The 13,612-nt window shown below is 33.9% G+C and overlaps 1 protein-coding gene and 1 non-coding gene across 2 annotated transcripts in view; one reads left to right on the top strand and one right to left on the bottom strand.

The window, feature by feature from the left end:
* GPC5 (glypican 5) overlaps positions 1–13,612 on the bottom strand; it is a 1,503,836-nt gene that overhangs the window by 188,999 nt on the left and 1,301,225 nt on the right. The gene's annotated exons all lie outside the window — the stretch shown is intronic.
* Positions 3,969–4,100, top strand: LOC126016632 (small nucleolar RNA SNORA51). Its single transcript, XR_007498420.1, has one exon. It is a non-coding gene; the product is annotated as a small nucleolar RNA SNORA51 (small nucleolar RNA).

Genomic DNA, 13,612 nt, shown 5'->3' with positions numbered 1-13,612 from the left:
TTCATTTTAATCAATATATATTTTAGGTGTAAAACAATAATTTTATATACATATACATTGCAAAATAATAATGTCAGTAAGTGTAATTAAATGTCCATCACCACAAAGATTTACAAGTTTTGTCATGATGAGAGCTTTCAAGATCTTAGCAACACTTGCAATTATGATAAATTGTTATTAGCTAGAAGCATTTGTTGGTACATGTGTTTATGTCTTCTCTGGTTATGTTTAAACACACACTTGAGTTTCATTGCTCAAATGATGAAGATTAGCCCTTCCTGTTTCTTAAATGGTTCTGTAAAATAAGTTCTCATTGGATTTATATTTCATTTCATTTCTCCAACTCATTTCACTTCTCCATCACACTGGCTTTCCCTACCTTAAATTCCCACAGACTTCTCAATGCTTCTCCTCAATTAACACAGCTCACCTTTTTTCTCTCCAAGCTCAGACCTTATTTGAGACCAATCACATACCAATCTCAGATCTTAACTCTTCTGAGACATCAATGCCACCAAATGCAGGTAGCATTTCCTTCAGACATACTCTATTGAAAGAGCATTCTTGTCTTTTTTCAGAACACACTTTTGTTTGTAATTTTACTGCTTTATTGCAGTAACGTGAATACTGTTACCTCCTTTTGAAACATTAAGAACCATTACTGATAAGTTTTGAACTTTTCAACTTCCATTACTGAAGTTTTTTAAGGAAGCAATAACATTTTAAGTAAATTGCATTTAAGGTATCTCTGAGACAGATAAGTTTAATTTGCAACAATCAACTAGAAATATTCAGAACTATTCAGGGGTGATTTCTAAGCACATAGCCAGGAGTAACCCCCGAGCATCACCGGGTGTGGCCCTCCAAAAAGAATAATGTACCTAGATTTCATGATCTGCTATCAGTGAATACACATTACTATTAGATATTTGACTTCCCTATAATCTCACAAAAATAAATAGGTACGATATTAAAATGGCATATGTGAGGCTGGAGGTATAGCAGGTATTGAACATGCTTTGCACATGGCTGAACCAGATTTGATCCTCAGAACTGCATAGGTTTTCGTGAGCATCACCAGCTAATGTGTCCTCAATAGAGAAAAAATATATTATGTGCTATCACTTTGTGAAAATGTAGACTTAATATAATATAGCTGTAAACTTTATTACTTTAGCTTTAATATAAAGAGAAATATTGAAATGTATATATCCCAAAACATTGCATATAAAGGCATAATATGTATCTGAGGGTATTAGAGCATGTAGGGCACTTGCCTGGCATGTGGCTAACCTTAATTCAATGTACAAAACCTCATATGTTTGGTTCACCAAAAACCACAAGTATTAACACCTGAGCATAAACTAGGAATATACCGAGTAAAACTGGATGTGACCCAACACTACCCAACACTAAAAAATAAATTATGGATTTATATTTTATGTTGTCTTGATATATCAATGATTGATAAATAGTATTGTTTGATATACTGCCACTTAATGAATAGTTGTATGGTTTTCTGAGGCCATATAAATTTTATACAATACAGTGTTTATCTTTTGTAAGATGCTAGAAAGAAGTTGATGCAATCAAGAATAATGTGTATTTTTCAAGGAACTCTTCTTCTAGTGACTAATGCCTAACACAGACAAGAAGGAAAACTGACACTCTCGTGAAGAATGCACTTGGGATCCAACATGTCCAGATGAGAAAGTGTTACAATAAATGTAAGAGCAATGTTGTTAGATGTTGTGCATTTGACAAAGGAGTGTTATTGATTTTGAAGAAAGACAGTCCATTAATTGGTATGCTTATTTATAGAAATATGATCCATATTGGTGTGCTAAAGAAAAAAAAGTAAGAAAGGAAAGCAAATCAGATTATTTGGACTGTATTTTTTTTCTAGCAAACACTTTATACATATATTATATATATGTATATAAGTAACACTTTGAAGAGTTAAAATAATATAAAAAATCAGAAAACAATAAAGAGTAAGCAAAGACTCCTGTATCTTCATTTATATCATAAAGAATAAAGTATCCTTAGAGCAAAATACATAGTTATATGGCACTTACTATTACTGATGTTACTAAAATGAATGGGCTTTGTAATAGCCCTTTTGGTTCATAGAATCTTTCTTGCTTTACATGAACCTTTAAAATTTCAAGAAAATAAAACTATATACAGTGAATTATAAGTTTCCCATATACTTCAAATTCTTTCCTAATTAATTTCTTTTAATTTTTTTATCTTGAATCTCCTTTATTCCAGGATTAGTTCCTTTGGATCTAATTAAATTAAGTGTTAATTTTATTTTATTATATGCTATTATAAAATCTTCATACCATGGGACTTAGATATGGAGTAAAACAGAAGCAAAATAGTATTAGAGAAAACATTTAAAATAAATAATATGTGAATAAATAAATAAATAAATGATCAAATAATAACTGATAAAATCAATAATGTTGGGTCTGGAGAGCTAGTGCAGTATTTCCAGTGTTTGCCTTGCATACTGAGAACTCTGGTTCAATTTCCAGCATCATCCACAGTCTCTGTTAGGAGTTTTCCCTGAGTATAGATCCAGAAGGAAGTTCTCAGCCTTCTGGGTATGGCCTCAAATCAATAAAACAGTAAAGAAATAAAATAAGATTATTTTATAAGTTAAAGCAAGTCTAAATACTAAGAGATATAACTCCATTTCTGAAGTTGTTTCAAATTAATCTGTCCATAAATAATTCAGTTTTTCTTTACAAATTAATAACATGTACCATAAATTTTACCTTTAATATTAATAAAGTACAGAGATATTTATACCAAGACACAAATTACTGAAATTGTCAAATATCTAAGTAAAGAAAGAACATTGTAGGTGGATAGGGAATAAAAATAATAAAACATATAAGGAACCTCATATAAAATTGTCAGTAGACTTCTCATCAAAAACTTTATATATCAGAAAAGAGTAGAGAGGCTTACTAATTTTTTCAGATATTAGGGAGAAATGAAATATTCCCAAAGAATGAAGAATCAAAGTATACTGCCACCAGATTATTTTTAACATATATACTGAATATTTTTCCAATCAATAGTCCACAAAATTTTGTTGAAACAAGGTGATAGATGATACAAAACAAATAGGGGCTGGAGTGATAACACAACAGTAGGCCAATTGTCTTGCACATGGCTGACCCTGGATGACCAAATTTGATTCCTGGCTTCCCATATAGTCTCCCAAGCCTTCCAGTAGCAATTTCTGAGTGAAGAGCCAGGAGTAACCCCTGAGTGCCACCGCTGTGACCCAAAAACCAAAAAAAGAAAATTGGTGACAAAGAAATAAGAAATATAAAGAGACTGATCATATGCAGGTGGTTAATAAGTAAGAGAATAATCTCTTAGAATCACCTAAAATAAATTTAATACTTTACCAAGAAAGTAGAAATCTGGACATTGAAAATCATAACACTGTGGAAATAAAAATGGAAGCAAAACAAAGAAAATACAGTCTTTGCTCAAAGTTTGAATATTAATGTTATAAATATTAATACTACTTAAAAATATATAGACTTCATGAAATTTATTAAACTTCTCAGTGACATTATTCATAGAAATAGAACAAAAATAGAACATAAAAAACTTAAAACTGGTGCTGGAGAGGTGGCACAAGAGGTAAGGACAGACCATAGTTCTATCCCATATGGTTTCCCAAGCCAGGAGCAGTTTCTGAGCACATAGCAAGCAGCAGGGGAGAGGGCTGTGGAAAGGACAGAAGAAAACTGGGACATTGATGGCAGGAAATGTGCACTGGTGATAGGTGTTGGACATTGTATGACTGAAATTCAATCATGAATGACTTTGTAACTGTGTATCCCAAGGACACTTGGGATATTGGTCATGGGAATGTTGCACTGGTGAAAGATTTTATATATATTAAAAAAATCAAAAAAAAAAAGAAGAAAATATAAGACCACCCAATTCTTACCACAGGCTGTGTTCTTTACACTGACTGTATAGAAAGAGGAGGTACAGTAAATGCACCACATATACAACTCAACACAGGCCCTTTACCTGGTATGTATTGTGAATTGGGGACAAAAAAATAAAATTTACAAATAAATCATCACTATTAAAATTAAAAAATACTTGAGCATTTACTAATAAAGTGATGTTATTTGAATTTTTAAAATAAATTGGTGGTTCTATTTTAACAATAAAAAGAAAAAAGAAAAAGAAGTACAGCATGGTGACCACACCTAAGGCAGCTCCACTAGTTTCTGCATTAAAAAAAGAAATCACTTTTAAACACAAAACAGTAAACCCTCTGAATAGGAGAATCAATCATAAATCATACATCTAAGAAGAGTTCGGTGTAGAAAATTCACAAAGAACTCAAAAAACTTGACACTGTGAAAATGAGCTAACTGATTAAAAATGGACAGATCTGACTGACAGTTCTCCAAAGAATATAATGGACAAAAGGTAATAACTCACACCAGAGAGAATAGCTATTATTAATTGCAAAACTGTTGGAAAATATTGTGGAGAAAGACTCGGTAAACTGTTAAAAGGAATGTGAATTTGTTAAAAGGAATGTGAATTTGCACAGATTTTCTAAATAATATATTCCTAAAATATTAAAAATCCATTTGATTCAGTTACCCAACTTCTGTTATTATTTTTAAGATTGTAAATATACTAACTAAAAAAGTTCCATCCACCTCTAAGTTCATCACAATACATTCACGATAGAGATACATTCCAAAAGTTGGAAACAAGCTAAGAGACTATCCACATAAATATATGTGAAAGATAGGGTTTTGAACATATGCAAGATGTTCAACTATTTATGAAAACCAACTTGAAATCCTACTATTTGTAACAAGATGGAAAAATCTAGAGGAAATTATACCAAACTCCTTTGTAAAAGATATACAATCCCCCTTGCATTCAATTCTTAGATTTTTAAGAACAAGACAGCAATCCTAAGACAAGGGAGAGCAGTTATGTAAAAGGTAAATTGTGTAGTGAAAGGTACAGCTTGGTGGTGAAATAATGTGGTCTGGCATAATTTGATTTATAATGCTAAAATAAAACATTGCTTTATTAAAACAACATGTAAAAGAAATCATGTAAGAGTCTCAAAATAATATCTATAGAAAATAAATAATTCAAATCAACCAACTACATTCATAAATCAATGTAGTTTAGTTTAAGAAGTTACAATTGTGTTGCATTATATATTAGTACATAAGAAATTCATACTGCATCATCTACAATATGGCCCTGACTCCCCCATAAGTGTTCTTTAATTTAAAACAATATGTCAAAGGTATTCCCATTCTAATTTCCTCAATATTTACTGTGCCTATGAAAAAAAAAAAAGGAAGAAACACAACCTTTTTTTAAGAAGTTGCTGGACTTGGTTTTTGTTTGTTTTGCTTTCTTGTTTTTGCTTTCGTTTTTGTTATTTGTTTTTGATTTTTTGTAATTTTTGGTTTGTTTCTTCATAGCTGATGATTTTGGTTTTTGGTTTACTCTTTTTTTAATATTTTTTGTACTTTTGTTGTTACTTCCTTATTGTTTTTTTTTGTTTTTTTTTTTTTAGTTTTGTTTTTGTCTTGTCTGTTTTGTTTTGTTACTTTTTTCTTCTTTCCCCTTTCTTCTTCCAAAAGGAATACTTACAGCACTTAGACGGACTCCTCCCATAGTCCTTCTTATATCTCCAGTAGAGCCACATTACTGGAATCACCTGGATCAGCATCAACTTTGGAGGGAGAAAAATGGATGGTACCAAGACCAGACAGTCGTATGTTCATTTGGTGGAAATAAAAAATGATCAGACTTGAATACGAAATCCAAAGTCAACGACAACAAAAACGATACCCAATCTACAACAAGCTGTACATGGGGGGAACAGTTGAACTAGCATAACAGGGGGTAAAAGATGGGGGAAGTGAGATGCATGCTGGGAACTGTGTTGGAGGGAGGACAACACTGGTGGTGGGAATGCCCTTCATTCATTATTACTATGTGCCTTAAATATTACTGTGAAAGATTTGCAATTCACTTTGCCCACAATAAAAATAAAATAAAATAAAATAAAAAAAACCCACCCTAAAAACCCTGTGTGTATGTTAAAGGAAGACAGATGAAGAAATTTACTGTCAGGAATAAGATGTCTATAATTTATATTTATGTCTTTGGAAAAATGTCTGTTTAGCTCTTCTCTCAATTTTTCAAATTACTTGCTTTAATGTTGAGTTTTCTGAGTGTAGATTTTATCTATGTGGCTGAACAGTTTTCTCAGCATTTTTTTTTATTTTGTTTTTGGGCCACACCCGGTGATGCTCAGGGGTTACTCCTGGCTATGTGCTCAGAAATTGCTCCTGGCTTGGGTGATTATATGGGACTCTGGGGGATCAAACAGTTGTCCATCTTAGGTTAGCCAGTGCAAGGCAAAAGCCCTTTCACTTGGTCATCACTCCGGGCCCTTCCCAGCATTTTTTTAAATGGCTGTCCTTTCTTGTCAAAAAAGAAAGAAAAGATATCTGTCCCTTCAAACAGTAATTCTGATTTTTACTGTTTATTTGAACAGTAAAAAAAATAAAATAATCCCACTATTGTCCAAGAGTACAGAAACAGCTTTTTGGATTCCTTGTTTTTGGTTTTTCTGTTTGTCTTTCTTAACCATCATTTCCCCCAATTTCAAACATCATTTAATCAACTCATTTTATCATCAGTTTTCTAGGTGAAGTCATTTTATCTTTCTGTCAAATATCTACAGCAATTGTCTGCTTCATCTTCTAGTCATGATAGTACTGCATCTACTCAAATGACTTTAGCAAAATATATTCATTACTGTCTTTTCAAACAACAAATCATATATGCTTAACCCTGTTTTGCCCTCAGTAGAAGTTTCTAATATCTTCTCAAAAAATAAAAAATTAAAAAAACTCTCTATGATATGCCACAACTTATTTCTGTAACCTTCTTTCTCCCTTCTGACCAGTCACACTTCAACTTTCTTCAAGTTTTATAGAGTCTGATACATTGCTCTACTTAGACTTACATTCTAACAGCTTTTGCTATTTGGTAAAAAAAAATATTAAAAAATGAGTTATTTTTAATTTTAGGCTGATGGAATTTTAGTCATATAAATGCAATGTATTTTTGGCATTCTGATCCATCACTCTCATATATACTTGATAATAAATAAGATTAGGTGACCTAGAACTTATTAAATATTCTTTCTTCTCAAGATTCCTGCGGTAGAAATACTGACCATGAAAGCCTCTGCTCTGCTGTCAGTTCTGATTTTGTTCAGAGCAGCAAGCAGATTGAAATACTTGTTAATAAACACTCATCTGTGCTTTCCCCCTTGTTAGGCAATAAACTATATTTCTTTTCTGAAGTCACATTGCGAAAAGCAAAGTGGTGCAAAAAATTGGTCTGATATGTGTAGTATGTGTATCAAATGACTGAAAATTGGGGTGAATTAAAACAACACAAATGTATTCTCTCATTATTCTGAAGGAAGAATTCTGAAATGGCTGTTGATAGGGTTGAATCCTTCTGAGAGTTGAAGGAAAAGGCTATCTATGCTTGTTCCCTTGGCTTCTGGCATTGCAGCCACCTTTGACAAGCTGTCATTCCAAGAATTGAATTTCAATCTTCTTTTCCATCTTACATTGAACTTAGGGTCTAGCCTAATCAAGTGTGACTATATCTTAACTATACTACAGCTGAAAACAAACTCTTTACAAATAAGGTTGCATTTCTAGATTATTTAAGGAATATTTGACTTAATTTCACAGTACCGTTCATATTTTTGAACAACTATCGAGTATAAAGAAGGAAAATTGGAAATTGGAATTCAGAAAAGTATTATTTGGGAGAAACTTTCCATGTGGATTAATTCTGGTGATATTTAGCCTGTCTATGTGGACCTCATGGTTCAGCACTTGAGTCTGGCATGCTCTGCTGCTCAGGGACAAAGACACACTTGACAATGCTCAAAGGCCTCCAGCACTATCTTCAGTAGTGCTTAAAGGTCATGGGGGTGCCAGGGATCAAACTCAGGACCTCATGCTCTAGAGCCTCTTGAGCTCTTGCCCTAGATGCCAAAAATTATTTTTAATGACACGTAAGTAGTTTTTAAAAAATCTATTACAATAAAAATAAACTTTTTTAAATTTTAATATCTATTGAGTGTTTAAACATAGGATTCCTAACTATTATAAAAACATTCTCTAAAGATAGCAATTCAGAAATTATAGGGTATAATTTAGTAATGTTTCTGGTATATGATGATGAATATTATCAATATTTAGTGTTTTGTATATTGATTTCATTATCAATTAAAGAATAAAATATTAGAATCTGAGTCAAGATCACATGAATAATCTGGAAGTTCAATTAATACTTTTTTGGGGGGGTGTTTTAAACCACATCTGGCAGAGATTAGAACTTATTCTTGGGTCTGCATTTAGGGTTCACTCATGGATGTTTTTAGGGACCATATATGGTTCTGGGGATCAATTCTGAGTCAGCCCTGTGTAAGGCAAGCTGTATTATTACTATGGCTCCTCAATAAAAAATTCTAGCTACTTCATTTAGAAGAAAAAATAGAATTATTGTGTTACAATAAAATTGTGATTAATTTTTAAATCTTACAAGTGTTTATCTTCATACACAGTAATTAGAAGCTGTAAAAGTCCACTATAAATAAGCAGTTAAAAAAATAAGGACATTCAATCACAATATTGATCACATTGTTTTGCAAGATAAAAATCAAATAAAGCACATTCCTGGGAGTATTTATAATTAACTGCAAAAATATCATGAATTGATACAAGTAGTCGGCAACATAAATTCAATTTTGACTATGGTTGAAGCTCTGTGTTATATGAAAGTGACATTGCAATGAACAAAACAGACAAAAGCCACATAAATATGCACACATAAGTGGACAGATAATATTCAGTCATCAGAAAGATGAAAATCCTGCCTCTTGTAACAATATAGATATAGAGGACTTTGCAGTAAATAAAATAAATCAAGTACAGGAAGACAAAAACTGTAAAATATAATTTGTATAGAATTTATTAAAATTAAACTCATGAACAAGACAAAAAAGAAAGTTTCCAGAGACCTAGAGTGGGAAACAAGTTGATGTATAATGAATGTATAGATCACCATTTCTAATTTAAGTGCTTATTGAGGGTCTAAAGTATAGCATGGCCGTATGATAGAGTTGCAAGTTTACACAAATCTCAAATAAGAGTTACCACATACACAAAGAAATGTTCATCATTTGACACAATAAAGGTGCTATATAATTCTATGGTGGTTACAATTTGGCCTGTATAAAAGCATATAATCTATCTCTATCTATGTTACACTTATATAATTTTATATATTAATTATATTGCAAAATGTAAAAATGAAAGTAATCCCTGAGTTTACAGTGAGCTGAACTTGCTAGATAGTATTTTAAATTTTTTTTTAATTTTTTTAATTTTAATTATGACAACAAAGATGCAAAGAAAGAGGACAGGGTAAAGTTACAGTGGAAGCACAATCACTCATAAACAGAATTCTCGGTAGTCCCATCGATGATATCCCAGCCTTGAACTTTCAGCCAAAGAACATTAAGAAAAACAAAAATGAATCCATGTACAATACAATTACTTTGTCCCTCAAATCCCCAGTTGTAGTACATACTATTTCTTAGCAGCACACAATATAATCTAAAGACATTATACTTATGTAACTCCTTAAACATTGAGGGCAAAGTACATTTCTCTAGTTCCATGCACATGCTTACTAGTTTAAGTTAACCTCAAAAGTTTTAGTGGGTTGTTTTTCTTAAGGATTGGAGTCAAGGGAACATAGTAAAAAACGGTGTTAGAGTGGCATTTGTTTGCATAGGCCCACCAAAATATAAGAGACATGGAAAGAAAAATTATGGTCTAAATACAAGGAGACCCTACCCCTGAAGTTTCCTGGCACAGGACTGACTCTAGGCTCCAGGCAAACTAGTTTGTCCAATCCAAGTCATCGTCTGTAGTAGCAATACACCTCCATTCCTCACATAGTCTCTGTTGTTGGTATCATGCTTCTGTATTAAATATCCTGGAGTCTGCATATCCCATATTGCAGTCAGGATGGTGCAGAACATCCTCTCGTTTCACCTCACACTTAAGGGGCAATAGAGAGAACCATGTCCTGTAGAGCAGGTCATTGTTGTTGTCAAGTCTTCTCAGTGTAAAAGGAAGTCTCTTTTTAGGAGGTCGATGTCAGACCCTTGGTAGTGTCTTTCCTGGTAGAGGACTGCTTCCAGCTGTTGCTATAAAAGACCTTGGATGTTTCGTAGATAGCTTGCCTGGTTCCTGCGTGAATGGAGGATGCCCATTCTTCTGAGGCCTGTGCCAGGTCATTATATCAATGTTCAGGGTGTAAGGTACATTGTACTGAGATTTATTAGATAAGAACTTATCTGTATGTATAGTGTTTTCCCATTTTAATGTGTCTATGCAAACAAGGATCAATGCCATGGAGCGTTATTGGCTCATCTGGAGGCAATAGGAACAAGACCAGCAATTTTCATGACATAGTTCAATCATAGGCATCAAACTGAGGGACAGTTCCACTAACAATCCTTACTGAACAGCTTACAAAGAAAAGACAAGATGAAAAGTGGATAGAAACATCATGGTATAAAGAATATATAGAGTTACAGCAGTTAAAGAAAATACACATAAAATATTCAAATGATATATGTGTTCAATTTATGTCCTTCTAAATAGTTCTGGGATTGTTAGATCCACTGTATGTCTTTGGTCAGAGATTAGAGCTGTGTGTTACTGAAGTTAAGAAGGGTAAACCTGGGGTACTGATGGTTGGGAGGAGTATACGTTCGTGTGGGGGCGCTAGCCCCCGAGTGGTTTGCAAAATGTAGACTGGTATGAAATTGCCAGTGACAGCCTGAGTATAGCTGAGCAGCTATCTGCCACCCCCCAGATCAAACTCCACCCCCTAAGCCAACCTCTGGAGCCGGCCTGGGAGTGAGGAAAACCCAGGGTGCCCCATCAGGTCCTCCCAGGAACCCACCTGGAGATCCGGAGGACAGAGGGAGAGGGGGGTCGGATGACCCAGGTCCGGGCCCCCCTACCCAAGGCCGGGCCAAGAGGCCCCTGGCACATGCGGAGGTCTGCCAGGGGCCCACCCGTGCCGGCTAAAAATCCTGCTCCAGGAAGGGAGCAGTATTTTAAAATTTGTTCTTTGGGTTCTATTTTCTATCAACACATGTGCTGTGAGAGCTGGCAACTTGCCTCCTAATATTGCTTGGTGCCATTGTTCTCTGAGTTCTTGTTGTTTTGACTAATGATAAAACAAGGCCTGGATATCAAAGCTGGAATGAGAAAGACATTCGACTATTATTTTCTCAGGATCTTTCCATAATAGGGGGAGACTTGGCAGGAACTGGTTTCCTGTACTTAGCAGGAGCCATAGATCTTGTTGATTCAAATATCTGCACCTAGCCTTGTTCTTGAAGTGAAAGAAGTAGTAGAAGTCCATCTAGCTTGTTCATTAATGGTGAGGTTCCTTTAATCTACCTATATATGTCTTTTAAAAAAACTTCCTTGAATTTCTACCTTGAGTGTACTATAAATTTCCTGAGGACCATAAATAATTCATGGAAATATATATATTATACATAATATATTTTCCAAAAAAAGTTTGGCATATGCTACCAGCAATACCCATTTTCTCTTGGCAGTGATTTCTTGTGTATGCTTTTCCACAAGATCTCAGATGGATGCTCTCTGGATACTGAAGTTAGCAAGGTTCAAGGACAAAGTAGGAAGGAGAGGAAGGAAATTGATGTGCTATTACTCTCTCCTTTGGAGTAGTTCACATCTATTGCTGACAGAATGTCATCAACAAAATATATGACTGGACCTCTGCTTAGAGATGCCTTCATTCTCCTTCTAAACATGAGCCAACCAAGATTAGAGAAATGGAACAGGATATACAAACTCTCATTCATGGACATCCTATTCTCCAGAAAATTTTGCATCCTCCGTACACTATTTCTATCTATACATCAATAGACTAACAATAGACTGAAAATGGGGCCAGAGCAATAGCACAGTGGCAAGGCATTTGTCTTGCATGCAGTTCTCTCAGGATGGACCTAGGTTCAATTCCTGGCATCCAATATGGTCCCCCAAACCAGGAGCGATTTTTGAGCACAGAGCCAGGCCACACTGCGTATGGCCCCAAAACAAAGAACAAACAAAAATAATGAATAAATAAATAAATAAATAAATAAATAAGGGATATGTAAAGTGCAGTCTGCAAATGAGCTGAGATACTCTAGAGGAAACAGTTGATATTAAAATAATGAAAGGAAATAATTGATCTAAGAAGACTGTAACATAAAAAAGTGAACATATATTTAAAGTATTTATTTTATTGATAAATTAAAAATGGGTGCTCTTCATAATATATATTGAAACTAAAACTCAGTTAAGGGGCCGGAGAGGTGACGCTAGAGGTAAGGTGTCTGCCTTGCAAGCTCTAGCCTAGGACGTACCATGGTTTGATTCCCCCAGCATCCCATATGGTCCCTACAAGCCAGGGGCGATTTCTGAGCACAAAGCCAGGAGTAACCCCTGAGCATCAAACGAGTTTGGCCCAAAAAAAAACAAAACAAACAAACAAACAAATTTAAAAACAAGTACCAAACCAAAACAAACAAAAAACTCAGTTAAATGTTTGTGTTCACATTTAATTCCATTTATTATAAACCTAAATGTCATTACTATCTATAGAATGTAGGAGAAACTTTCTAAATATTTGTAGGCATGAATATATATGTTGAAATTTTTTCAGGAGATAAATCCCAAAAGCTTATGGTTTGGATGACTTTGTTTCTCATATCAATTCTTTATTAATAACATTCCTATATATCAGCCCACATGGATCAATTGTATTAATCTGACATTTCAAAAATATCAGGGCTGGAAAAAGTAGAGTGACTAGTTCACTTGCCTTACATGCAGCTAACTTGGGTGAGATTCCCAGCACTGATATGCTTCAGCGAATACTGCCTGAAGTGATACTTTTAGCACAGAGCCAGAAGTACGCCTTAAGCACGTCAGGAGTTATCTGTAGCATAGAATCAGAAGTACTCCACAAGAACAACTGAGAATGGCTCCCAAACAAGAGAACATAATTTATTTTTCAGGTGGACCAATAATGCATAAAAAGCTCAGTTGTTACCCTGTTCATGATATATATACACTTTCATTTGCCATTTTTGCAATATTATCTTGTCATCATCAACAGTTAAAACTAAGGGTATTATTAAAAAATATCTTGAAGTCTGAAAGGCTGTGTATTTGAGGAATCTGATTTAGAAGTTTGAAGGAAATTCTATTTCTAAAATTTACTTATTGCCTATTTGATGTAGCTATATCAAAGTTAATGGAAAATGGGTAAAATTAAGAAATGTATTTAATGAAAGTGAAACAATAGGATCTACACTATCAACATTTTATATTAAATAAACGGCATGATTTACAAATGATGAAAAATAAAG

This window comes from Suncus etruscus, chromosome 8 (genome assembly GCF_024139225.1).
Source record: "Suncus etruscus isolate mSunEtr1 chromosome 8, mSunEtr1.pri.cur, whole genome shotgun sequence".
Taxonomy (NCBI): domain Eukaryota; kingdom Metazoa; phylum Chordata; class Mammalia; order Eulipotyphla; family Soricidae; genus Suncus; species Suncus etruscus.
The sequence above is the reverse complement of the archived record's forward strand: the minus strand, read 5'-3'. Positions and strand labels throughout refer to the sequence as shown.